The sequence below is a fragment of the Tiliqua scincoides genome, chromosome 2 (assembly GCF_035046505.1).
Source record: "Tiliqua scincoides isolate rTilSci1 chromosome 2, rTilSci1.hap2, whole genome shotgun sequence".
Lineage (NCBI taxonomy): Eukaryota > Metazoa > Chordata > Lepidosauria > Squamata > Scincidae > Tiliqua > Tiliqua scincoides.
Window position 1 is genome coordinate 121499689 of NC_089822.1, and position 25671 is coordinate 121525359.

Sequence of the window (25671 nt, forward strand, 5' to 3'; positions counted from 1 at the left end):
AGATAATATGGCATGAATGCAGACAGCAAGAACACTAGAGGTTCACTGGATGCGAGAGAGCAGGCCAGCATGGGTACAGAGGACAAAAAGAGATGAGTCATGAGTGCAATGGGGGTGTGTGTGTGTGTGAGGTTTCACCATGTTACTCATCATGGTGCAAAATTTGAAACTTATGAATTGTTTATGTCTAGAATTTTCCATTTAATATTTTTGGGCTGTGGTAAACCACAGATAACTGAAACCACAGGAACCAAAGTCACATATATGGTTGTGTTTTTTTACTGTATTAGGTGCCATGTGGAATCACAGTTTTAATTCTGCTTCCAACTGATTGGAAAAAGCAGTATCACAGCAGCAATAAAGGTCCCTAGTATGGCAGCAAATTTTGACCACTTTGGCATGAAAGAATGATAGAATCCCTCAGGAATAAAAAGTGCTTCTTCTCACCCTTTGATCATAATGAAAACCACACATGCAACATGCCACTGGTGTACATGTGAGGTAGATTCCTGTTGCCATCTATTCTGTATGATAGGGCCATAAAACAAGCCTCAGCTCTGGGTCTGCTGCTCCATCAACAACCCTCACATAGAGTTCTATGAGAAGAGAAAAGGAGTTGACTGATGTTGACTGACATCAGTTGACTGATGACCTCCCTCTGTCACCTACAACTCTGAGCCTTCTCTGGATAGCGTCTGGCTTACAGTCCAATCCTAAAGGTGGCACTGCTGCTGGGTGCAGAAGCACCAAAGCACCTACTGCTGCATCCTGCGGCAGCTGCCAGAGGTCTACTCAGGGGAAGGGGACTTTCATCCCCTTCCACTGGAGAAAGCCTCAAACCTTGAGCTTCTGAAGTCTGCACTGGCTATTTTGCCAGCACAAACTTGAGACTCTGTGCTGGACTGGAAGGCTGGACACGGAGTTCAAGATCTGGTGGAGCAGAGCTCTGCCAGTCCCACCCACCTCCTGCCCTGGTTCCTACCCCTGCCCTGCCCTCCTCCAGCCCTGGAATGCCTCCCCCACCCCTGAAGACCTTACCACCACCCAGACCTCTCACCTTAGCTGCAGGCAGCACCTAGCCAGCACAAGACTCAGCGCTGACTGGGTACAGGTTGTCATGGCCATGCCTTACAGTAGATTTGCAACACCTAGCACCCGTGCTGGTCCAACTCAGGACTGGGCCTTTAGTAAGGCTACAGGAGCTGGAAGCTGCTGCTCTTCTGGGTTAAAGAACTAAGCATCTTTGCTTTTAACCAAAACAAAGGAATTAGCTTTATTTTGAAATACAAAATGGGATTGGAGAGAAAGCACAATTCTATACTTGAGATCAAGAGGCAAAGTTCAGAAGAAAGTACAAAACAGATTCTAAGTAAACCTTTCCCTGACTGAAAGAAAACCACTTGCAGTCAGGATCCTCCTGGCCCAGAAAGGAAAGAGATCGTTGGAATCAAGCTTGCCATAGCAGAATGGCTTCCTGGGTTTCATGTTGGCTCCTCTGGTAGATTGCAGTGCATTGTGTGCCATGCACTTCAGGATTAGCACAGCTGGACAGCTCTCCTATTTCTGATTTTGTCGCAATGACCTGGTGTGATCTAAAGCCAATGGAGATCCTGGTCAAGGCTGTTGTTATCTGGGAAGACCAGATAGTCAAGGGACTCCAATGTACACCTGAGGGTGAAGGTTCTGTGTGATATATAACCCAAAGCTCTGGATAGAATGGAGAAGGGACAGATTGATTCCTAGGCCAGACCCAGTGTGTATACAGTGCTGTCATTTAGGGAAGGGAAAGGGTTGCCTCAGGAGAGGTGTGTTTGTTTGTGTCAGTTTCCTTGGAAGATTTTTTTCTTAAATAAAACAGTCAAGGAGAAAATATCCCAGCAAGATCCTCCTGTGTGCTGTTGATCAGCTTCATCTATTTCAGTAAAAGTCTGGCTCTTGGGAAAAGGCTGGGGGACTAATTGCTGGGCAATAAAACTTCCTGTATAGAAGAATAACCATTGTCTTCAAGACTTGGTTCTTAAATCAGGCGGAGAGTTGGCTCTAGGGAACAGAGGGAACTTTTAAAAGCATCTGCCATCCAAGCAGCAATTCCAAAGGGTTTGGGGGTGTGTGGTGGCAAAGGCACAGTTATTATCCAGGCATGGTGTGCTCTGTGGTCCATGAAGTCTGCACTCTTTAGATTCCAGCAGCAACATCTGATTCTGCCATGTATCAAGCTCCTGACCCAGGTAGGAGCAGAGGGACAAGTGTTTAAAGTTCTGATGTTAGAGAAGAAGCAGGCTTTGACCTCCCTAATCTCACCAGTGTAGTGCTGGCTGTCGATGCTCAGTGGCAGAGGAAGGTCATGTGCTCAGAGTCACTGTCAAAATTATGATTCTCTTTCAGCCGAGAGAGGGGCAGAGAGAGCAGGAGAGAAACTGGCAGCGTCAACTCACCAGTCTTGCACTAGGGCATATTCCAGATAAAGTTTCTAAGAATCTGATAGGGCTTGACACATAGAAACTTGTAATCACAGAGTAGCAGGGGGAGAGGTGTGTCGAAAATAAAACACAGACATGTGACTGCATTCATTCTACCTTTGTTGAACTGTTGGGATGGGTGGAGAAGCATTAGATATTTGTGCAAAAAAAATATTGTGTTCAGTTCTGTTCCGGGTCATTTCCAGCATTGTTGGCTACTTCCTTTATGAGTTTCTTGGAGGCTTATCTGTAACCAGAGCATTTTATTTTAACTTCATGGTTCCTGAAATGATCATACCCCAGTTACTTTCAGTTTGTGAGATTGCATTTGTTTTGGACTGCTTGAGTATTGGGGTGCTTTGGCTTTAACTCAAGCAGTCTGTTCAGGTTCCAAACAACTCAATGCACCAATATTCCCGTCCTTGAACTTCTGCAGTTTATCCATGATCTGGGAAAATCTTCCAGTTTCCTAACCAAGTTAAGATAGCACATTTGCTATACACTTTGGTGCTAACAGCTGCAGCTAAAGTTTGCCTATCTGTGTGCTCTTCCACCTGGTACTCAGACCTGCCCATTTGGGTGCCCCTCTGCAGTGCCTATAGTTTTTTTTAATCTCTATTTAACATTCATTTCAAATTTCTGTTTCGCAATCATACACATGTTGGGCCACATCTGTATGTCCTTTTAATGACTTCTAAAACAGAGCCCTATCTCTCTGAAATGAGGTTGGAGAGGTCCTTGAATGTCAGAAAATGCCATGCCAATTGATTGGAAAATGACATCATAGGCAGAAGGAGAGCAGCTGTTTCTCATATTGAAATCAGTGGAAATGAATTTTATGGATATGAATGCAATTTAACTAAATGAACACTGACATAAATGTAGCTTTCAGCAGTGAAAATGAATGGAGAAAGAAAACATGCTTTTTCTCATACACCTCTAAAACAAAGACTGGAATGTCGCATATTGTTTGGATCTTGACTGTCCTGTTATACAAAGTAGGCATATGGCTAGCTGTGTTGAGTGTTGAGATGGCCTAATTGTTGAGGGAGGACAATGGACGCTAATGAGCAACTGATAGCAGCAGCAGTAGATGGGTATCCCCATCTGCACATCCCATTTCAACCAGAGGTGGCATTTTTAGGGTCTGATATCGCAACACATGCACACAGGCACTTTCTCAAAATGGGGGTGGTGTGCCTTCAACGACTCAATGATAGGCTGAAATTAAACAAATCTTGCTTTATCCTGCATAGCATTGCCCTGTCAGGGAAAGTTGCACGGCTTAAATGTTGGCCTATTATGCTGCTACCCGGTAGATGGGAATCATCAGCCTGGGAAGGCAGCTCATCTGAGAGAAGGAAAACTCTGATCCCAAACCTCCACTGCCTTGTGGCTACATCCAGTTATGGAAAAGACTTCAGGAGTCAACCTCGAGGCAAAATCCGGAGCTGGAGTCCCTGAGGCAGTTCATGCCTGAACACAGTCCCGTTCTGGCAACTCCTGCGACGCCGCTGGAACCAACCGTATTGGCTTCTGCCTTTCCATTGGACCATTTCAGCGACGTGGAGAGGGGGAATTTGCTGCATGGGGAGCAGTCTATTCTCCATATCTACTTTACCCAGGCTTCGTGCACTGGAGAGGACACTCTGTTCCAGAACCACCACTCAGAGCGCGATACCATAGTCTTCCAAGACTGAAGGATGCCAACAAAGCAGCAGCAATCCTTTTGTCCCAAGCATGTGGAATTCCCCTTGGGTCACATCCCAAACTGCTGGGCATGGAGGTGGAAACAGGTGTCTCCTGATGGGTAAGAACATAAGAACAGCCCCACTGGATCAGGCCATAGGCCCATCTAGTCCAGCTTCCTGTATCTCACAGCGGCCCACCAAATGCCCCAGGGAGCACACCAGATAAGAGACCTCATCCTGGTGCCCTCCCTTGCATCTGACTTAGCCCATTTCTAAAACCAGGAGGTTGCACATACACATCATGGCTTGTAACCCATAATGGATTTTTCCTCCAGAAACGTGTCTAATCCCCTTTTAAAGGCATCCAGGCCAGATGCAGTCACCACATCCTGTGGCAAGGAGTTCCATAGACCAACCACACGCTGAGTAAAGAAATATTTTCTTTTGTCTATTTTAACTCTCCCAACATTCAATTTTAGTGGATGTCCCCTGGTTCTGGTGTGTGGCAAGTCCTGTAGCTGAGGATCACCAAACTGACTCTGGCTGCCATCCTAACCACACTTTCCTGAGAGTAAGCCCCACTGAACAAAATAGGACTTACTTCTGAGTAGACATGGTTAAGATTGTGCCCTCTGAGTGCTAAAAGTAAAAAAAAGCTTCCAATTAAAAAACAACAACAACTGGAGAGAGAAGAGTTAATGTGACACAGACTGCTTGGCCCCTTTATGAGGGAGAATATGGAATATAACCTGGTAAAGGTTTGGGGGGGAAGTTTTTTGTATTTTTAAAAATAGAATGGGTTATTTGGCTCCAAGTATGATTTCAGAAGTGTATGAGGGTTAAAAAGAGAGAAGCTTTTGTCATCAGAATGTAAGAAAAGGCTTTGCAAATAGGAGAAAAAAAAATGCTTTTGCACCCTCCCCTTCCCTGAATGGTTGGAAGTTCCAGGATAACGTTTTAACAGGGTTAGTTAACTTGTGAAGAGAGAGCACTGAGAGTGCCTCTTGTAATAAACTGTTGATTCACAAATGTCCAGGCTGAGCAGATGGGAAGCAATCGATCATGTATGCAGTGCTAGCTCCTAAAAATAACATCCTTGCAAGACTATTTCTTGCTCCCTATCCCAAAACCTCAAAACAAATCTTTTTGATCCTCTGGATGTACGCAGGCAGTTTCTTTTTGTTCCTCTCCTGGCACATTCCCCAGGAAGGATACTGGTCTCAGAGCCCAATTCTGAGCTCTTTAACGCCAGCATTACGGCCCGCCTGCAACATCTTGTGCTGAGTCAGTACCGGCATAGGCCCAGTACCAGTTGGCGCCGAGCCTAGCACTGGCCAGATGCTGCCTGGAGCTAGGTAAGAGCTCTGAGGGGCGGTGAGGGCCTATGGGGAAGGGGGAGGCATTCTGGGGCAGGGGGAGGAATTGGGGTGGGAGGAGGCAGGAGCTCCACCAGATCCAGAACTATGTCAGGCCTTCTGGCCCAACATGGAGTCTCTCAAGTCTGAGCTGGCAAAATAGCCAATGCAGACTTGAGTAACCCCTTTGCAGGGCTTGGAGCTTTCCCTGGGGGACAAAAGGTCCCTTCCCTGAGACAACCTCCAGCAGCTGACTGCAGGACACAATAGTACCTGCTTTGGGGTTGCTTCATCAAGTGGTGCCAGCCCCTTTCAGACTGGGCTGCCTGCCCCCACCTTGCTGTCTAGATGTGGTGTGCATTCCAGACTGACCTTGCTGTTCCATTAGTCAACACTGCTACGGATAAAGTCGGTGAGGAGGACAGCATATGGTTCCTATCAAATAGCAGGTTGATCCCTGAGAGGAGAGAAGGAGGCATGAAACTGGGAGCAACAATTCAAGACTCTGCAGCCGTTTTCCTCTTTAGCATCCGGACAGCCTTCTTCAAATCGAGCCTGACACTGCAAATCCCAGAGTACAGTTCTATTCTTAGCTTCAGAAAACAGCCATAAAAATCAATATGGCACAAACTGCTCCCTAATGGGGAACAATCAAATCATTGAACTGAGACCCAGCCAGAGGAAGAGATGCAATGATAGAGATGCATTGGAGATAGAGAGGGACTAGCGAGCCAGGGACAGATAGCCTGACTGAGTCGGGCAGAGGGCAGCAATGGGGAATGGGACGCTGCATTCAGACGCTGCATCTCAGAAGCTAAGCAAGGTCAGGCCTGGTTAGTACTTGGATGGGAGACTGCCTTGGAATACCGGTGCTGTAGGCTTTATACCATAGTCTTTCGAGACTGAAGGTTGCCAACCATTCAGAAGGGGCTTCTTGGCTTGAGGTAATTAAGCCATTTGCTGAAGGAGGGAAAATCCCAGGAGTAATGAATGCCTGTCCATCTTGGCACCTCCCTGATGGCATTTTAAACCTACCTATCATCAAGGCTCCTTCTCAGCCTGGGGCTCATCAAGGTCTCCTTCTAAACAAATAACAAATGAGTTTTTACAGTAATTGGTTTGTGGATCTACCACTTCTGATATCTGGCAGGGGTTGCATAATTGAATGGTCTGAGATACAAAACATTTCCCTCAACACTAAAAGATACCAGGGAACTGAATTCTAGATCGATTTCACACATGCCACTTAAAGTACTTGTGACAACAACAGAAATGGGGCTTGAAATGTATGCTTGCTTTCGATTTTTAATTAATTAGTGTCCATGCTGGACAATGCATTTACAACTGCATTATACCTTTCTGGTTTTTTTTTTTTTTTGGTTTTGTTTTTGTTTTTGTACTGATGCATTAGTCCTCCACCTCTCCCTTTTTCCATAAGGGCTTTTTCACATGTTAATCTTGTCTTCTTTTACAGAATTACCAAATTGGCCACTTCTTCCCAGGGGCACATTTGCAAACCAGTGCTAATTAGGGGCTTTAAAAAAAACAAAAAGCAGCCTCCACCATTTTTCTTTGGAAAGTAGAGGGCTTATACTCTTTTTCTGAATTTTTTCAAAGTGTTAGGATCACCCCATTTTATGCACCAATGAGGCCAATATCACACATTTGGGGGATTTTGAAGTTCTTAAATTATTTGCAGGCTCTTCTGTTCCCCCACCCCCTGTAAATAAAAATGAAACTTTGACTTACTTTGTTTGGTAAGGGATTACATTTTGTAATCCATTTTGATCGTAGCCTTTCAGTCACAGTGAAGCATAGTGGTTCATTAATCTCCAGAAGGGCCTTGTTGGCAACCTTCAGTCTCGAAAGACTATGGTATCGTGCTCTGAAAGGTGGTTCTGGAACAGCGTCTAGTGTGGCTGAAAAGGCCGATTCGGGAGTGACAATCCCTTCCACGCCGGGAGCAAGTGCAGTCTGTCCCTGGTCTGTCTCCCTGGCTATGGGCCTTCCTTCTTTGCCTCTTTTCCTCAGTTTGTTGGCCAAGTGTCTCTTCAAACTGGGAAAGGCCATGCTGCACAGCCTGCCTCCAAGCAGGCCGCTCAGAGGCCAGGGTTTCCCACTTGTTGAGGTCCATCCCTAAGGCCTTCAGATCCCTCTTGCAGATGTCCTTGTATCGCAGCTGTGGTCTACCTGTAGGGTGCTTTCCTTGCACGAGTTCTCCATAGAGGAGATCCTTTGAGATCCGGCCATCATCCATTCTCACACCATGACCGAGCCAACGCAGGCATCTCTGTTTCAGCAGTGCTTACATGTTAGGGATTCCAGCATGTTCCAGGACTGTGTTGTTTGGAACTTTGTCCTGCCAGGTGATGCCGAGAATGCGTCGGAGGCAGTGCATGTGGAAAGCGTTCAGTTTCCTCTCCTGTTGTGAGCACAAATTCATCCACATTCAGTCATATATTTCACTTTTCCCAATGCCACCCCTCCAAAATACTGAAATCAGACTTGCAACTTCTTTTGGCGGGACAAAAGTCTACCTTTGTCACAGAGTTGAACTGAAATGTCTCACTGACACAAAAACATCTATAATCACCTCCAGAAGGTGATGATGTGTGAACTAATTTTGCCAAAGTGTTTTCTTTTGTGTTGCTGCAGACTCATTCACAGAGTCTTTAACTGAGCAAGGCAGGTAGTAAGACATGGTCTCATCCATCTCTTATCATCACATGTGGCCTCCCCGAACCTTAAAAGGCCTTTCAGAGGCATCCAGCACTTCCTGTTTTTGGTGACATTCCAAAATGTGCATGGCCTCCCTGTACTTGAGAAGGCCTTCTGGAGGCATCCAAAAGTGTCAGAAATTCACTGAAAGCAGGCAAAAAACTATTGTTTCGGAAATTTGCCAAAGCTGATAAAAACTCACATTTTGGAATTCTGCCAAAATTGGGCAAAAATTTGCATTTTGGCAATTTGCAGAGAATGGGTGAAAAATTGCATTTCAGAAAATGCCGAAATCTGGCAATAACTCTCTTTTTGGAAATTTCACCCAAAATGGGTGAAAAATTACGGAAATCATGTTACGGAAATCATGTTACAGAAAACAGTGAAAATTTATGTTCTTGAAATTTGCAAAAAGACCAGGTGAAAACATGTGCTTCAAATTTGTCAAAAATGGGCAAAAACCTGCATTTTGAAAACTAGCCAAAAACAGGTGAAAAATTGTGTATTGGAAATTTACAGAAAATGGGCAAAAACATTCAGAAGTTGTCAAGAACAGTCAAAAATTCATTTTTTTGGAAATTTGTGGAAAATTTACATTTCAAAAATTTACCAGAAATGTGTGAATACTCGTGTTTCATAAATTCAACACAAACAGGTGTTCTGAAAATTTTGCTAAATTTTCCCAACAGCCGAAAACATGCATTTCAGAAATCCACCAAAAACAGGTGAAAACGTGTTTTGGAAATTTTGGCAAAACAGGAGAGAATTGGGTTTTCAAATTTTCAATAATTGATTTTGAATTTGATTATTTTCAATAATAATTTTCAATAATTTTCAATAAAATGGGTGAAAACATGTGTTTCAAAAATCACATTTCAGAAATGCACTGGAAATGGGCATTTTGGAAATTCGCCAAAAGCATTCAAAAACTCTTGTTTTGAAAATACACAGAAAATGGGCTAAAACATTTTGGAAATTTGTCAAGAACGGGTGAAAATTTGCATTTCAGAATTTTATGGAAAATGGGCAAAAAGCATTTCGGAATTTTGCCAAAAACGGGTGAACCCATGTTTCAAAAATTCACCAAAAGTGGGCGAAATTCTATGTTTTGGAAATTTGCCAAAAACGGGAAAATTTGTGTTCTTGAAATTTGCCAGAAATGGGTGACAACATGTGTTTCGGGAATTTGCCAAGAACGGACAAAAATTTGCATTTTGGAAATTTGCCAGAAACAGGTGAAAATTTGTGTTCCTGAAATTTGGAAGTGTGTGTGTGTGCGCGCGCGCACACACACACACGCGCGCGCACACACATGGGTGAAAACATGCATTTTGGAAATTTGTCAAAAACAGATGAAAACTTTTGTTTTGGAAATTCACCAAAAACACGTTTTGGAAATTTGTCAAAACTGAGAAGTGCCTTCCAGACCCCTCTGAGAGTCCTCCTGAGGGATAGGGTGGAAACAATAATTCCCCCTTTTTCAATAATTTCAATAAACAATAATTTCCCACTTTTCATAGTTATCTGAGAGGCGGAATAGTAAGGAAAAGGGCAGGTGAGCAGGCCGGTAATGCAGAAAAGGGGTGAGTATTACATGCTGCCAAACTAACAGAAACCACATAACCACTGCATCTGAGTTTAGTCACTAACAGCCCAATCCTGAGTTGCCCAGGGCGCGTGGCTGCAGCGGCACCAAGAACAGCTGCTGCCGCATCTTGCACACCTTGGCCTGCTGCGGGTGGCGCCTCGTCCCCTTCTCCTGGGTAAGGGAAGCAGCCCCACAATGATGGGGCTACTCACCAAAAAGTCAGCAGTAGAGTGAAGATGTTCGTGTAGGGCGCCGAGCCCTGTACAAATGGACAGGATCTGGTGGAGCTGAGCTCCACTGGAACTGCCTCCTGCATCCCCGCTCCCTGGCCAGCGCTGGGCTAGCACAGATGCTGGCCCGGCGGTAAGCCTCGGAGATGTGCCTTATGGCACGTTTGCAACAGTGTGCTCCAGCGGAAAGCTGGACCACTGAGCTCAGGATTGGGCTCTAAGGCATTATGGTTCACCAGCTGGATTAGGCCAGAGCTAGTGTGTGGTGACACATTCACAAAGGGAAAAGCATGACTCATGGCCCAGTGCTATTGTACTGGAACCACTGTACCACTGTACACTGGAATGTACCACTGGAATGGTCTGGTGATGCAGTACACTTTACAGTAGTCACAAAGTGTGGCATACAATTCCGGGCAGTTGGGCTACTGCTGTAAGCAGCAAGTGGCTGTGGCCATGCACCAGTGGCCTCCAGAGAAGCCCCAACATTGGTGCAGGGGTGGGGTTGGGAGGAATGGGGAGGGAGAATTAGTTGGAGACTAGGGCAGCGAGGGGTTTGTGTCAAGGCAGAGAATGGGGAGGTATCAGTTGTGGTGGCAGAACCACTAATATCCTTTCTCCCTTTCCCAGCCTTGATCTACCTACGTGGGCCCACGTGTACTTGCACCAGCAAAATGGCTAGCACAGATATGAGAAGACCCATCAGGGCAGCAGAAGTTTGTCCTGGGGCAAGGTAACAAATGTTTCTTTTCCTGGAGGAGGTCCCAGGACCCAAAACTCCCCCTGTGGGAGGCAGCGCATGCTCCATTGATGTGGCTGCTTTGCAAGACTCAGGGCAGACTTAGGTTAAATCAGGATATTATTAATGATAGTAATGCATGTGAACAGAAGCAGAAGATTTCTGAGTGATCAATAAAGTGCTTGAAAAAGCAAGTTTTGTTTCAGCCCTAGCCTAGCCTGATATGTTGGCTTTCTATATGCAGGGAGTGCCCCTCCATTTGAAAACATTTAATATGAATTTGATGACCCAAATGCAGAAGATGTCCATTAAGGCATCGAGGTTGATCATGCTCACATGCATGAATATCCCTAAATCTGAGAATTCCTTTTAACTGATGCCTGATCAAAATAACACACAGGTGAGGTTGCTTTGCTGGTTTTTCCTTTCACACATTGCTGCCTTGTCAGTTATGCCTTGTTGATTTCACGTCCAAACAAGGACATCAATTTGCTTTCTGTTATATCTCCTGCTTTATTGCTGGGTGTGAATAGTGAGTGGGGACAGGAGTGGGGGGGGGGTTGTCTGTTTTACCCTAGGTGTGACTTTTGGCAGGTTGATGTCTTACAACTCAGACATATTGCAGATACTCGCCTATAAGTTGACCCCACAGATAAGTTGAGGGCAGGTTTTGAGCCAACAATCATGGAATTTTCTATGACCCTCGAATAAGTCAGGGGCAACTTAGGGGCATGTCTGACTATAGTTTTGTCTGATTTTACCCGAGGCCATAGTCTGAAAAATAACCTACCACTAATTGTTACCTAAGAACTCTCTAATTTATTAAAAACAAAGTAAAAGATCATAAGATACATTTTTATTCTTTTTTAAATTCTGGTCTTCACCACCTTTTTGTAAACACTATCAGAGTAAGTGCACTGTAAACAACATACCAGTTCCCAGCCTGGTATGTACTTCCAGGGACACTCAACAAGACCTGTAGGGGTACTTGAAAAAGAATGGAATAATGGCAGAAAAAGGCAGGCCGTGCTCCAGAACGCCTTGCAAGGGAGGAATGCCTTGAAAGGACCAGCAAGGCAGGAAGGGAGGTAGTTAGTTGGTTGTGAAAGACCCACCAATAGCCAGTTTTTGGTCATCAATTCATGTATGAACCAGTGATTGAAAACCATCACAGTAAAAAAGCTGAAACATAATATGGAAAGTGATCAGTCACCCAGAATTTCTCAGCACACTTCTGGTGCAAAACAGTGCAAAGGCAGAGTCTTCTGTTCCTCAAACAGATGAAAAGAAAAAATATGTGATGAATACATGAAGTCTGGGCTTTCATATGGAGGAGATGAGGGCTTGTCTTACTAATTACAAAAATGGTTAGCAACCTTCAGTCTCGAAAGACTATGGTATAAGCCTACAGCACCCAGTATTCCCAGGCAGTCTCCCATCCAAGTACTAACCAGGCCTGACCCTGCTTAGCTTCCAAGATCAGATGAGATCAGGTATGTGCAGGGTAACAGTTGTTGCTTACTAAACATTTTGCTAACAGGAAGGGTACAGTTTATGGAAATGGGCTGCCAAGGGATATGCCAGTGAAAAAGGTTGAACCATGAATCAAATCCACCTTTAAGGTGTCTGGTATGTTAAGCCAGAAGCTCTGCATACAGCATATAACACATAACTGGGAGTGTGTAAGTCACAGCAGAGAGATGCAGCTGCATATATTTGCAGCCCTTTTTACTCAGAAGTAGACCATGGGTGGCTTTCCATGGGTGTTACTCTGAAGTAATGGTGCACTGAATTGTAGCCTGGGAAGGAGGGTCCCATCCTGGCGTTTCAAAAAACAGACCTGCTTTGCAAGCATTTGCCAAGCAGAACCAGGCTGCAGCAGAAGGAAGGAGAAGAAAAGGTTAACTTTGGCTGGAATGTCCCAGTTGCTGTAGAAATGATATCTGCCCTGCCTGGCTGGCTGCCTGCCTGGCTGGTACCTGCCTTCTGCTTGAGAAACTTGGTGCCTGCCTGCCACTTGAGAAACAAAATTGTTCAGAGTTGAAAGGCTCTGCCCTCTGATTGACCCGGAGATCAGGTGAAGTGAGAATTGGAGCTTGATTACTTGGCAAAAATTTCAGGTACTATACCCGAGTATCTACTGTATATTTATATACAGACTGAGGCAAAGAGGCAAAGAAGGAAGGCCCATAGCCAGGGAGATAGACCAGGGACAGACTGCACTTGCTCCCGGTGTGGAAGGGATTGTCACTCCCGAATCGGCCTTTTCAGCCACACTAGACGCTGTTCCAGAACCACCATTCAGAACTTGATACCATAGTCTTTCGAAACTGAAAGACTGAAACTGAAACACACACACACACACACACACACACACACACACACACATTTGAGTTAGCTAATTGCGTTGAGTTAAGTATATGAGTTAGGTAAATGTTTAATGCATAGAGATCCATATATTCATAATCCATATATATCCATATATATATATATTCAGTTTATTAAATCATTCAGCACCTTTTTCTAATATGTCCTCAGCTATGGATCTCTGCATTAAACATGCTCATAAGCAATATGCACCTGCCTCCCCCCAACAGCTTTGTCTAGGCCTCAGCTGGTGAAAGCATCCCTCGCTTAATACATCCTGGTATAGTTATGAAAGAAACGGAGCATTGTCCTGTCACCATTCATACATATGAATGAAAAAGACATTCTGTAAACAGAGGGGTAATTGAACTTGTGAGCTTGGTGCAAGCAGGCAATGGAGAACGCAATTACCTAACTCCAGGCATGTTTACAGGACTTATTCCTGCAAGCAAATCAGTGGGAAAGTCTGAGACAGTAAAGAGACTTTGGGGGAAAACATGAAACAATAATGGGATACTAGGAATAAAGCAGAGTAAAGGGGAAAAATAATGATAAAGGAAGAACTATTTTGGGAAATAAAAGAAAATACCATGTAGTCACAAGAGGCAATAAATATTTTATTCAATTGGGCACATGTCAAGCTCAGAATTTTTTTTTACTTTTCCTTTTTTTAAAAAAGCAGTTGTAGTGGAGCTAGAGAGATTCAAAGGCAAGTGACGGGTGTCTAAAGTATGCAAAAGCATGGAGGAAACAAATTGTTTGGGGCTGTTTGTGTTCATGATACTGTGCGCTTGAATTCAGCATCTTGAGAAACTCAGTTTTCCAGATTTCCCTTGCCAGATGCAAGGGAGGGCACCAGGATGAGGTCTCTTGTTATCTGGTGTGCTCACTGGGGCATTTGGTGGGCCGCTGTGAGATACAGGAAGCTGGACTAGATGGGCCTATGGCCTGATCCAGTGGGGCTGTTCTTATGTTCCTGTAAATAAAAGGCAGGTTGCTAGTTCTTTCTCTGGCGATAGGCTTGAGAGTGAATGAAATCCTAAGAACTGTCAGTTGGAAGGCTAAATGGAATTTAGGGGTAGAGTTTCCAGGATCCGCATAGCTCTTTTAGGTCCTTCCCAGTATTATCAAAGCACAAAAATAACTGTATAAATATGCATAATTTACATGTCACAGAATACAATTTTTTAATAGTGCAAAATCTGGGTTCCCAAATGCAGAATTTCCACCCTAACCTTAATTTAGAGCCCTTTGATTTTTTTACCCTCTCTCTTAAGCACAGAGCACACAAAGTCGTAATCAACAGCAAGAAGGAAGAAATAAGACTTGGTGGGGAGGATGTGATGATCTGTTTAACACAGGATATAAGGAGCTTCTGCTTATCCAGTGGCCACAGTGGTGCATTTATTCCAGAACTTGCTACTGTGGCTAGCAGTAGTACAATTGCATAAGAGTTCTTTATTGGACATGCTATGAATTTCATTGACACATCCCTGAGATTTTATAGATGCAAAGCATGTGTTCTACCACTGAACTCTAGCCTCTCCCCTTTCATCACACAACAAGCTGCTGAGAAAGGAATGACATCTGAGATGATAAAAGAATGATATCACCAAGACCTGACACCACAGTAACAAACCTTCAGCATGATCCCACGGCAGTTTCCCATCAGCTCAACTTGCACAGACATAAACAAACGGTTTAGTGGAGCAGCATCACATTTTGCAGACAAATGTTTGGGTGGGATAATGAAGGGACTTTCAGGGAGCCTGAAATAATGACCGTTAAAAGCTGATCTGTTCCTAGCAGCTCACTCCTGTCTTCTGGTCCTCCAAACAGTTGCTTCATTGCCGTGTTTCTTATTCTTTCCAACTACATGTGCCAGCCAATCAGGGATTACATACCCAAATCTAATGACATCATGGCACCATGTTGCCTATCATAGTTGGCTACACTATAGTAGTAAAGAAAAGAAAAATCAGAGTGAAGGCAATGTGGCCCCTCCTCCCCCTCTTGGGGGGAGAATTTTGGGGGGTAAAATTTCCTTCCCCCATTTAGTTCAGTCCCATATATTGCCAGTCATTTGAAGTCCCCAATGCTCTTTCCTTATAAGAATGGAAAGCTGAAAAAGGCTCCCTTGGAATGTTCTGCTGCTCAGAAAAAAAACATTCTTTTTTTTTTTTTTTTGCTGTGAAAAAAAGCATTTCTTTTTCTTGCCCAGCTTGGAATACATTAATAAAGAAGGGGAGACTATACTTCCCTGTAGGAGCACATCCCTGCATACCTGAGATCCTCAGGGAAGGCCTCCATCAAAGATCTTAAGAACATAAGAACATAAGAACAGCCCCACTGGATCAGGCCATAGGCCCATCTAGTCCAGCTTCCTGTATCTCACAGCGGCCCACCAAATGCCCCAGGGAGCACACCAGATAACAAGAGACCTCATCCTGGTGCTCTCCCCTACATCTGGCATTCTGACTTAACCCATTCCTAAAATCAGGAGGTTGCGCATACACATCATGGCTTGTACCCCATAATGGATTTTTCCTCCAGAAACTCGTCCAATCCCCTTTTAAAGGCGTCTAGGCTAGACGCCAGCACCACATCCTGTGGCAAGGAGTTCCACAGACTGACCACGCGCTGAGTAAAGAAATATTTTCTTTTGTCTGTCCTAACCCGCCCAACACTCAATTTTAGTGGATGTCCCCTGGTTCTGGTATTATGTGAGAGTGTAAAGAGCATCTCCCTATCCACTCTGTCCATCCCCTGCATAATTTTGTATGTCTCAATCATGTCCCCCCTCAAGCGTCTCTTTTCTAGGCTGAAGAGGCCCAAACGCCGTAGCCTTTCCTCATAAGGAAGGTGCCCCAGCCCCATAATCATCTTAGTCGCTCTCTTTTGCACCTTTTCCATTTCCACTATGTCTTTTTTGAGATGCGGCGACCAGAACTGGACACAATACTCCAGGTGTGGCCTTACCATCGATTTGTACAACGGCATTATAATATTAGCCGTTTTGTTCTCAATACCCTTCCTAATGATCCCAAGCATAGAATTGGCCTTCTTCACTGCCGCCGCACATTGGGTCGACACTTTCATCGACCTGTCCACCACCACCCCAAGATCTCTCTCCTGATCTGTCACAGACAGCTCAGAACCCATCAGCCTATATCTAAAGTTTTGATTTTTTGCCCCAATGTGCATGACTTTACACTTACTGACATTGAAGCGCATCTGCCATTTTGCTGCCCATTCTGCCAGTCTGGAGAGATCCTTCTGGAGCTCCTCACAATCACTTCTGGTCTTTACCACTCGGAAAAGTTTGGTGTCGTCTGCAAACTTAGCCACTTCACTGCTCACCCCTGTCTCCAGGTCATTTATGAAGAGGTTGAAAAGCACCGGTCCCAGGACAGATCCTTGGGGCACACCGCTTTTCACCTCTCTCCATTGTGAAAATTGCCCATTGACACCCACTCTCTGCTTCCTGGCCTCCAACCAGTTCTCAATCCACGAGAGGACCTGTCCTCTAATTCCCTGACTGTGGAGTTTTTTCAGTAGCCTTTGGTGAGGGACCGTGTCAAATGCCTTCTGAAAGTCCAGATATATAATGTCCACGGGTTCTCCCGCATCCACATGCCTGTTGACCTTTTCAAAGAATTCTATAAGGTTCGTGAGGCAAGACTTACCCTTACAGAAGCCATGCTGACTCTCCCTCAGCAAGGCCTGTTCGTCTATGTGTTTTGAGATCCTATCTTTGATGAGGCATTCCACCATCTTACCCGGTATGGATGTTAGGCTGACCGGCCTATAGTTTCCCGGGTCCCCCCTCTTTCCCTTTTTAAAAATAGGCGTGACATTTGCTATCCTCCAATCTTCTGGTACCGTGGCTGTTTTGAGGGACAAGTTGCATATCTTAGTCAAGAGATCTGCAACTTCATTCTTCAATTCCTTAATAACCCTTGGGTGTATGCCATCAGGGCCCGGTGACTTATTGATCTTTAATTTATCAATGAGGTCTGAAACATCTTCTCTTTTAACCTCTATCTGACTTAACTCCTCGGTTAGGAGGGGCCGTTCAGGCAGCGGTATCTGCCCGAGGTCTTCTGCCGTGAAGACAGATGCAAAGAACTCATTTAATTTTTCTGCCATCTCTAAGTCTCCTTTTATCTCCCCTTTCCCTCCCTCACCATCCAGAGGGCCAACCGCTTCTCTGGCGGGTTTCCTGCTTCTAACATATTTGAAGAAGCTTTTATTATTCCCCTTAATGTTGCTGGCCATGCGTTCCTCATAGTCTCGCTTGGCCTCCCCTATCACCTTCTTACATTTCTTTTGCCACAGTTTATGTTCCTTTTTATTCTCTTCATTAGGGCAAGACTTCCATTTACGGAAGGAAGCTTCCTTGCCCTTCACAGCCTCTCTAACTTGGCTGGTTAGCCATGCGGGCACTCTCCTGGATTTAGTGGAACCCTTCTTTCTTTGCGGTATACACCTCTGCTGGGCCTCTATTACTGTTGTTTTAAGCAGCCTCCATGCACTCTGGAGAGATTGGACTCTTTTTACCCTCCCTTTCAACCTCCTCCTAACCAGCCTCCTCATTTGAGGGAAGTCCGCCCGTCGGAAGTCAAGGGTTTTTGTTAGAGATTTGCCTGGTATTCTTCCCCCAACGTGCACGTCAAAACGGATCGCAGCATGATCACTGTTCCCCAATGGCTCAGTAACGTTTACATCTCTAACCAGGTCCTGCGTACCGCACAAAATTAAATCCAGAGTCACCTGTCCTCTGGTGGGCTCCTTGACTAGCTGATCTAAGCCACAGTCATTTAGCACGTCAAGAAATCCGGTTTCCTTATCGTGACCAGAACACAAATTGACCCAGTCAATATGAGGATAATTGAAGTCCCCCATGATTACAACCCTGTCCTTCCTTGTCACCTCCCTGATCTGTTTCCTCATTTCAAGGTCCCCATCAGATTTCTGGTCTGGAGGACGATAGCACGCCCCCAGTATTACATTGCTGCACAAGCCTGGTAATTTAACCCACAGAGATTCTACGGTGGAGTCGGACCCACCTTCAATCTCTACTTTGCTGGATTCTATCCCTTCCTTAACATAAAGGGCCACCCCACCTCCAACACGCCCCTGCCTGTCCCTCCTGTAGAGTTTATAGCCCGGGATTGCGGTATCCCACTGATTCTCCGCATTCCACCAGGTTTCCGTTATGCCCACTATGTCAATATTTTCCCTTGTCACCAGACATTCCAGTTCTCCCACCTTTGCTCGTAGACTTCGGGCATTCGCATAAAAGCATTTATACACGGAATGCCCCAGGATGGGCTGCTTATTTGCTCCTTTGTCCCCGCATCCTCTCATTGTGCCAAACTGTCTATCACTTCCCATCACCCTACCTTTCCCAATTTCTTCTCCTACCCTGCCTTTGTCTTGTTGTTCTCTAACCTCCCCATCCTCATCCCATAGGGATGAGGAGTCCCGAACCGGATGCCCCTCGGCTCCTGTCGGCCTTCCCCCAAATTTCCCCCAAATCTTGATCCAAATGAGTCTAACATTCGTTAATCATGCTAAACAGCCATTTGACTGGGAGGAACTTGAAACCTGGACAGCTGATAAATGCTATTACTACTTTTCTAACAGAGCTACACATGAACAACACCCACAGCTGGACCAGGAGAGAAACTGCTTGCGCAGCACAGGTTTGAATGAGCAGTTTCTCATCTAGCATCCATGATGGTCCCAAGCTGAAAGGGGCAAATAAGGAGCAAGTCCCAGGCAGATCTGAGACACAATCGCCTACTAAGAAGTGAGTCAATGATTGCAAATGGCAGGCAGCACAGCAGGACAGACTTGGTCTATTTGCCTAATGTCGGATATTTCTGTGCAGAGTCCCTTGCCTAGGAAGTGGCTGTCATTCAAAGGAAGCTGAGCATTAAAGGTCTAGGCCAGGAGGAGGAGGAGGGGATCGCTCAGGGTCACTGCGCTTAATCAGGCTCAATTGATCCTAGATTCCCAGGCTATAATTCTACCAGCGGCAAGGTCTGGCCAAGGATGGGGAGGATGGTCTGTTGTGCACCACAGAGCACAAATTGCTGTCTCAAGGCCTGTAATCACGGAGACCGGATAATAAAAGCTCAAGGAATCAAACTGCAGCCTGACAGAGGCTGATGGGGACACAAGGAATCAAGATGTATGTGGAGGAGTCCCTGACTCAGAGGTCTTTCTGCCCAAACCCAGGCTTTCCAAAAAAAATAAAATAAAATGGATACAGGAGGCTTGCAGAACAGAGCCATTTTATTTCAGTCAGCCTGGAAACTACTGTTTCTGAACCAAACACCCTGCTTCCTCCCCACCCCTATCTTAGATAAATGGGAAACTGTCTGCAATGGTTCTGTAGTGAGGGGAGAACAAGCTCATTGGGTCATGCTCAGAGATACTTCCATTTTTATCATAAGCTTTAGTGTTCCAAATGGGTTAATGGGGCTACATTTTGCCTCAAAGAATCCTTACACTCCTCCTCCCCATCTAGTTTGTGGTGTGTTCAGGTTGGACTAAAGTGTGGAATTGACACCTGTTCCATCTCCATTTTATGTCAATCATTCTCATTTCTTCTCATTGTACAGCCAGGGTGGTACAGTGCTCAGCATGTTATTCTGGGGTTGAAGAGACTCAGGTTCAAGTCTACACATTCATGGAACTCATGGAAGAGTCTTGCACCAGCACTCCCTCTTAGCCCAACCGCCCTGACAGGTTTGCTATTGCTATGGCAGTGAGGGAAAGACTGCATACTAACCTGACCTCCTTGGAGGAAGGGCAAGAATGACAACACATGGGCTGTGTGTGCTGCTGGAACTCATAGTCCAGTAGCACACTGTGCTTTATGATGTTGTGAAATGTGACACGCTATCATGTGCTGCCCGGTTGCTGCCTCAGTGAGCAGCGAGGCCTGTGTGCCATTGGCTGCTGGAGCTCTGCCTGCCCCAGTAAGATGCTGGGGGAGACATGACATGGATGGGGAGGGGGTAGGGCAAGCAGACTTTCAGTGTGGACAGAGTGCAGAACAGGGGAGGATCCCGGGGGCATTGATGTGCACCAGGATCCTATACATCTCGTTTTCCTCCTTGGACTTAGGCTAGCTATAGGAAGGAGAGCCATAGGACATCAGGGGGCTTACTTTGAGGAGGCCTTATGATTGCCCCCCCCCCAATTGAATCCAGTATTTGTGTCTCCATGGTGCGGTTGCATCTGCACCAGTGGCGGGGGATAGGATTGGGGCACAAGAAATACTTTTGTCACAGGAAGCCGCAGTATCTCCAAGAGGGTTGCCATGGTTCCCTTAGCTTTTCTATTAGCTTTTCTATTCCCTTAGCTTCATCTATTTTCTAAATGATGAAGCCACACAAAATAACATGTTTCATTTGTTGCCAAAATACAGCGATAATTAAAAGGCAAGTCCAAAAAGAGGTTGTGGCTGTATGGTACAGCACCTGCTTTGTATGCTGATGGTTGTAGGTTCAATCCCTGAGTTTCCATTTTGAAGGGCTGGGAAAAGTCTCCCTGCTGGAGATCTGCTGCCAGATCTCCAGTGTAGGCAATAATGAGCTAGATCAGGGGTGTCAAACATAAGGCCCGGGGGCCGAATGCGGCCCATGGAAGCTTTTCATCTGACCCTCAGGCTCTCAACTGCTGAACAGTGCTGAGGTGTTACTGCTGAAAGGGAAGCCCACATGAAAATTGTGCTCTCCCATATCTTGAAATACAATCAAGATTTGATATTTCCTCTTCTGCCATTTGACGCTAATGAATTCTAAGTGAGAAAAGGAGCTTATTTTTTTGTTATGACCTTTTTAATGACATCACTTCCTGCCTAATGAGATCACTTACGGCCCTCAGCATGCATCATGAATGCTATTCGGCCCCTCTGTATGAAATGAGTTTGACACCCCTGAGCTAGATGGTCTAAAGGAGCTTCATATTGGGACAGAGATTTGAGATATCTTGCCAACAAGAGCTTTGCTGAGAACAAGGAACTTCAGTCGTTGCCATTTATTCAGGCCTGCAAACTCCTGTTCTTGCTTGGGCAAATTCAAAGGTTTGGGATTCCACTCCTGACACCGTTCTTGAGTATGTGCAACACTGACAATTACACTGAAATACTCCTGGAGGCTTGTTTTTCAAAGATTTCTAGCTTTTCTGGAATTCTTCCTGCTTAAAAGCACTCTGGAAGCCTTACTTTTGCCTTTTATGTTTGGCCTGCTTCTGTCTCCCCACAAAAGACAGCTGGACCAAGATCCCTTGATAGTGGGTGGGTGTTCATTCATCGTAGTTACCATTGAACATTTTTCTGCCTTGGTTGAGGGAGCCTCTCAACAATGACATTTTTATGGAGGCACTCTCTGAAGGTTCAGTTCCTGAATTATGGATGATGTCCTAATATGACCCCTTTGTTTCTAATGTATGTTAAGTCCTCCCCCCGCTTTTTTTTTTACCTTGCTCTGAATTCTCCAGCATTAGATCTGTTAGTCCATTGATGAATTAGGAGGGTTAGGTATGTCCAAGACCCACTGACCCTACCCCAAAATGTTCTGCAAAGTTCTTTTTGTTCCAGGTTGAAGTTCCTTGAATGTTTCTCCCAGTAATGATTGTTCAAAGTCACCTCAACATTGTGCTTTAAGCAAATCTCAGTGGCAACTTAGGGAATGGTCTGATGAGCCTTCTAAGAGATTGTGCTATAATTACTAAAGGTGTTCTTTTCCTCTATGATCAGATGCTTAGCATAACCTGAAGCCTCTAAATTATGCTATGGGATAAATTTTGTGGCAAATCAGGGTGATCTGAGAAACTACTTCCTTAGAATGGGCCTGAAATAGAGATATTAAATGTGTCAACCAGCACAGTTGCTCAGGGCTTAGAAGAGAGGAGTAAAGGGGGTAATTTGTACCTTGGCCCAGAGTTGATAGGGGGGCCCAGGAGCCAAAGGAGGGGACACAGAAATTTTCTAGGATCCTACATTTTTGTATCTATGCAGGCTTGTTGCCTGCATGGAATGCTGGGGCACTATAGGAATGCACACATGACACTCTTTAACACAGTGTCAAATCTGGGAGGAAACTGACCTGCTACAGTAGCTCTTCAGCTTGTGGATCTGCTTACCCTGAAGTAGTGTATAGGAGCTCAGGGTCACAGTTGCAAGACTATAGCTGCTGCAGAAGCAAGTTTTGGTATGCACAGGACACTTTCCATTCTCGTGTGAGCCTAAATACGATGATGCTAATTTTCTGCATGATTTTCTATATTTAAGAGATTTTAGAGAGACTTAGAAGTGTGTTTTGTTTTCCATATTACTATATGTAGCTGCTGAAGCCACATGGTGGGTAGACCTGGGCTCCAAAGATATTTCCAACTGTCTCCACCCTCCCCCAACTGTGTTTTGCCCTTCCCCCTCTGCAAAGGAGCCCAAAAGATGCTTTGTACCCCTGATAAAATGCCTCTCAGAGGCCCTGCAGTTGCTTCTAGCCAGCCCCCTTCCCCAAAAAGAGGTCCCCAAAGACTTGCATGCTTCTGCTGGAGTGAAAGTGATTATCTCTCTAAACCCCTTAGGAGATGTAAACGTAGCAGATGGGCCCCCCACCAGCCTTGAAGTAGAACCAATGCATGCTTTTGTAAAATGCCAGACTACTTCAGCCCCTTTCCAGAGGGAGGGTACCTGTCTTTGATTGCATCTCTGAATCAGTTCAATGTTGTTCACAGGGACACGTGATAGAATCTCCACAGTTTGAACAAATGTCCACCCAGCTATGCTGAGAGCCTTATCTGCCAGGGGTGGAGGCAGATAGTGAGCCTGTAGGTGAGCTCTGCTGTAGATCTCAAAAAATCATTGCGAGCTGCCACTGGGCAGGATATTCACTGTGCAATGCAGACACATGTTTTCTCTGTCGCCTGGGCTCTCTGCACTAAAGCTGGTATTCCTTCCGGTTACTCAAAGAGAAAAGGTCCATTTTTTTTGTAGCACAATAAAACAGATCTGTGTGGATGTCTGAAGCCCTGAAATCTGGGTTTTGTTCCCAGAAAGAGTCAAGGCCATTTTCCTGTATCCCAGGACTGATTCACACAAGACACAGCAACAATACATTTGTGTACGTGTATACAATAAACAGCGCTGGAGTTGGTAAACCTGCGCCTGAATGATCATATGTTTAAGATATGTTTGTTTGTTCTATCCATTCTGTTATTTATTTATTACATATCTTCCACGAGGACGTTCAAGGTGGTCCGCACAGGGCTCCTAGGCCATCTCTAATTTCGGCACTGACCAGACCCGCTTGCACTTCAGCAAGGCAACTTCATCATGTTTCTTGAGACCAGAGCCCTGGGATTAGTAACACTGGCAACAATAAATAAACCTTATGGTGGTAACAGACATTTCTAACCATCAAAGAGGAGTCAGAATGCCATGAACATGCCTTCCACCCCAGCAATGCTCTCTAACATAAATACGGCCCATGGGTTGATAGCATACCCCCTTCCCCCTACCCACTTCAGGCAAGGCTATTCAGTTTATTCATTTTTGGTGGTATTCAGCACTCATTTTTTAAAAGCTTTTTTACCTGCATTTGCCCCCGTTGGTTGTTTAAACAGACAAATGGGTTCTTATGGGATTATGAAGAGTCTTCAGAAAAATGGGTTCTTATGGGATCATGAAGAGTCTTCACGGCTGACACATGGGTCACCCAATCAGTGCTACGCACAGTCCAGCTCTAAGAAGTGGGGGAGGGGGGATTTGCATCATGACTGCCTGATGCGCTGACCAATCAGCACCCTGCAAATCTGGTCCCTGCTTAAAGTGAGGACAGGATGTCTGTGATGCTGAACCACATAAGTCGGCTGTATGTGGGTCTGCTACGCATGCTGAAAAGATGCCTGCCTGTCTTCACCCTTAGGTGTACTCTTACAGAACATACATGCAGATTACACTCAAGCTTGACTACTCTAAGCAGATTTTCTGCATAATTCAGGTTCAGTACAAAATAGCTTGTTGGCATGTTACATTGCAATGTGATTCCATGGTTAACATTAGGTATCTCTTTTCCTGTGTTGAATCATTCAAATACTGAAAAACTCCAACTAGCTAAGGAGTGCCAGGGCAGCTATGAATTCTCCCCTTTCCCCAATAATGTACATGTAGCAAATCAGTGCTCAATTTCCAAACACAGAGAAAGGGAGCCTCCACCTTATCTAGCAGCTGCTTGGCTTTCAGGCTTTCCAGCCATGATTCCTGAATCCAGGTATCATTCTGCAGTCCTGTAACAAGAGCCCTCAGGGTCCCTTGAAAAAGCATCCCCAAGAGGAAAGGTGAGCACTTAACTCTTGCCTCACCAGCTGCTTTCCCTTGAAACTCTCCTTGCTTTGACTGTTCTTTCTGCATTCCAGATTTCTGTGTTCCAGATTTCTGCTTACATCAGAAACAGGGATCTGGAACACTGAGGATAAGAGCAGCTCGGAGAGGGGGTTAGGGGGAAATAGTTGGCAGGGAATGAGTTAAGTACAACTATCCCTCCCATGCCTTCTGTTGCTGAGAGTGAATCAACTTCTCCTGAGGGTGCTTTGAAAATGGGAAGAGGTTGTCAAAGCTTTAATATATACAGTTGCAATGTAATGTGTAATGTGCCCTTGAGCAAAACACTAAGGTCTTGTGGCTAAGTCCTCCAATTAGTGACTGGTTAAAGAACAGGAAGTAGAGGGTAAGAGGAAACAGGTACTTCTAACAATGAAGGGAAATAGACTTCATTTTGCTCTAGCTGTCTGGAATGGCTCTGAAAGGGAGGGAGAGGATGCTTGCCTGGTGTGTTCTGGCACCTGCAAAACTTAGCACTGTGAGTGGACCAAGCTATGCTCTAGCAACCCAAGAGCTGCCTGGGAGGCACCAAGGACCCAGCCGTTTCTATGTCCGGATTGGTGTGGTGGACATGATGTCTTCTTCCTGCATGATCTCCTGTGTTCCCCCAAACCCCAAGAAACAGATTTTGGAACAAGCCCTGCAAACCACGTTGCTTCAACCTGTAAAATTCTGCCAACGGGAAGACAGAGCTGTTCCGCCCAAGGCAAGTTATGACAGTTCTTGCTGCTAAGAAGCTCACAGCCTTAAGTCATCATTCATTCTGAATAGCAAGTGCTCAGGGCTCAGCCAGGCAACCCACAAGCAACACTGGGAAGCCACCCCTTTAAGTGCCATTGTAAGAGCGCTTGTTTTGTACCCAGAATGCCCCAGCTTCAACCACTGGCAGCATCTCCAAATAGAACTGGGAAAGACCTGTCTGAGTCCCAGGAGAGCCACAGTCAATCTATATAAACAATACTGGGCTGGAGCAATACTGGTCTGACTCTATGAGGCCACTTCCTATGTTCACACAAACATATGATGCTTATTATACAGCATGTGCATGTGTGTGTGTGTGTGTGTGAGAGAGAGAATTGTTAAGATATCAGTGATGTTCTGTGAGCCCAAACACCCATCT

General features: G+C 45.2%; 1 pseudogene; it reads right to left on the reverse strand.

Annotated features, from left to right (window-relative positions):
• Positions 1–12182: 12182 nt before the first annotated feature.
• On the reverse strand, positions 12183–12299 carry LOC136642895 (5S ribosomal RNA; annotated as a pseudogene).
• Positions 12300–25671: the final 13372 nt, after the last annotated feature.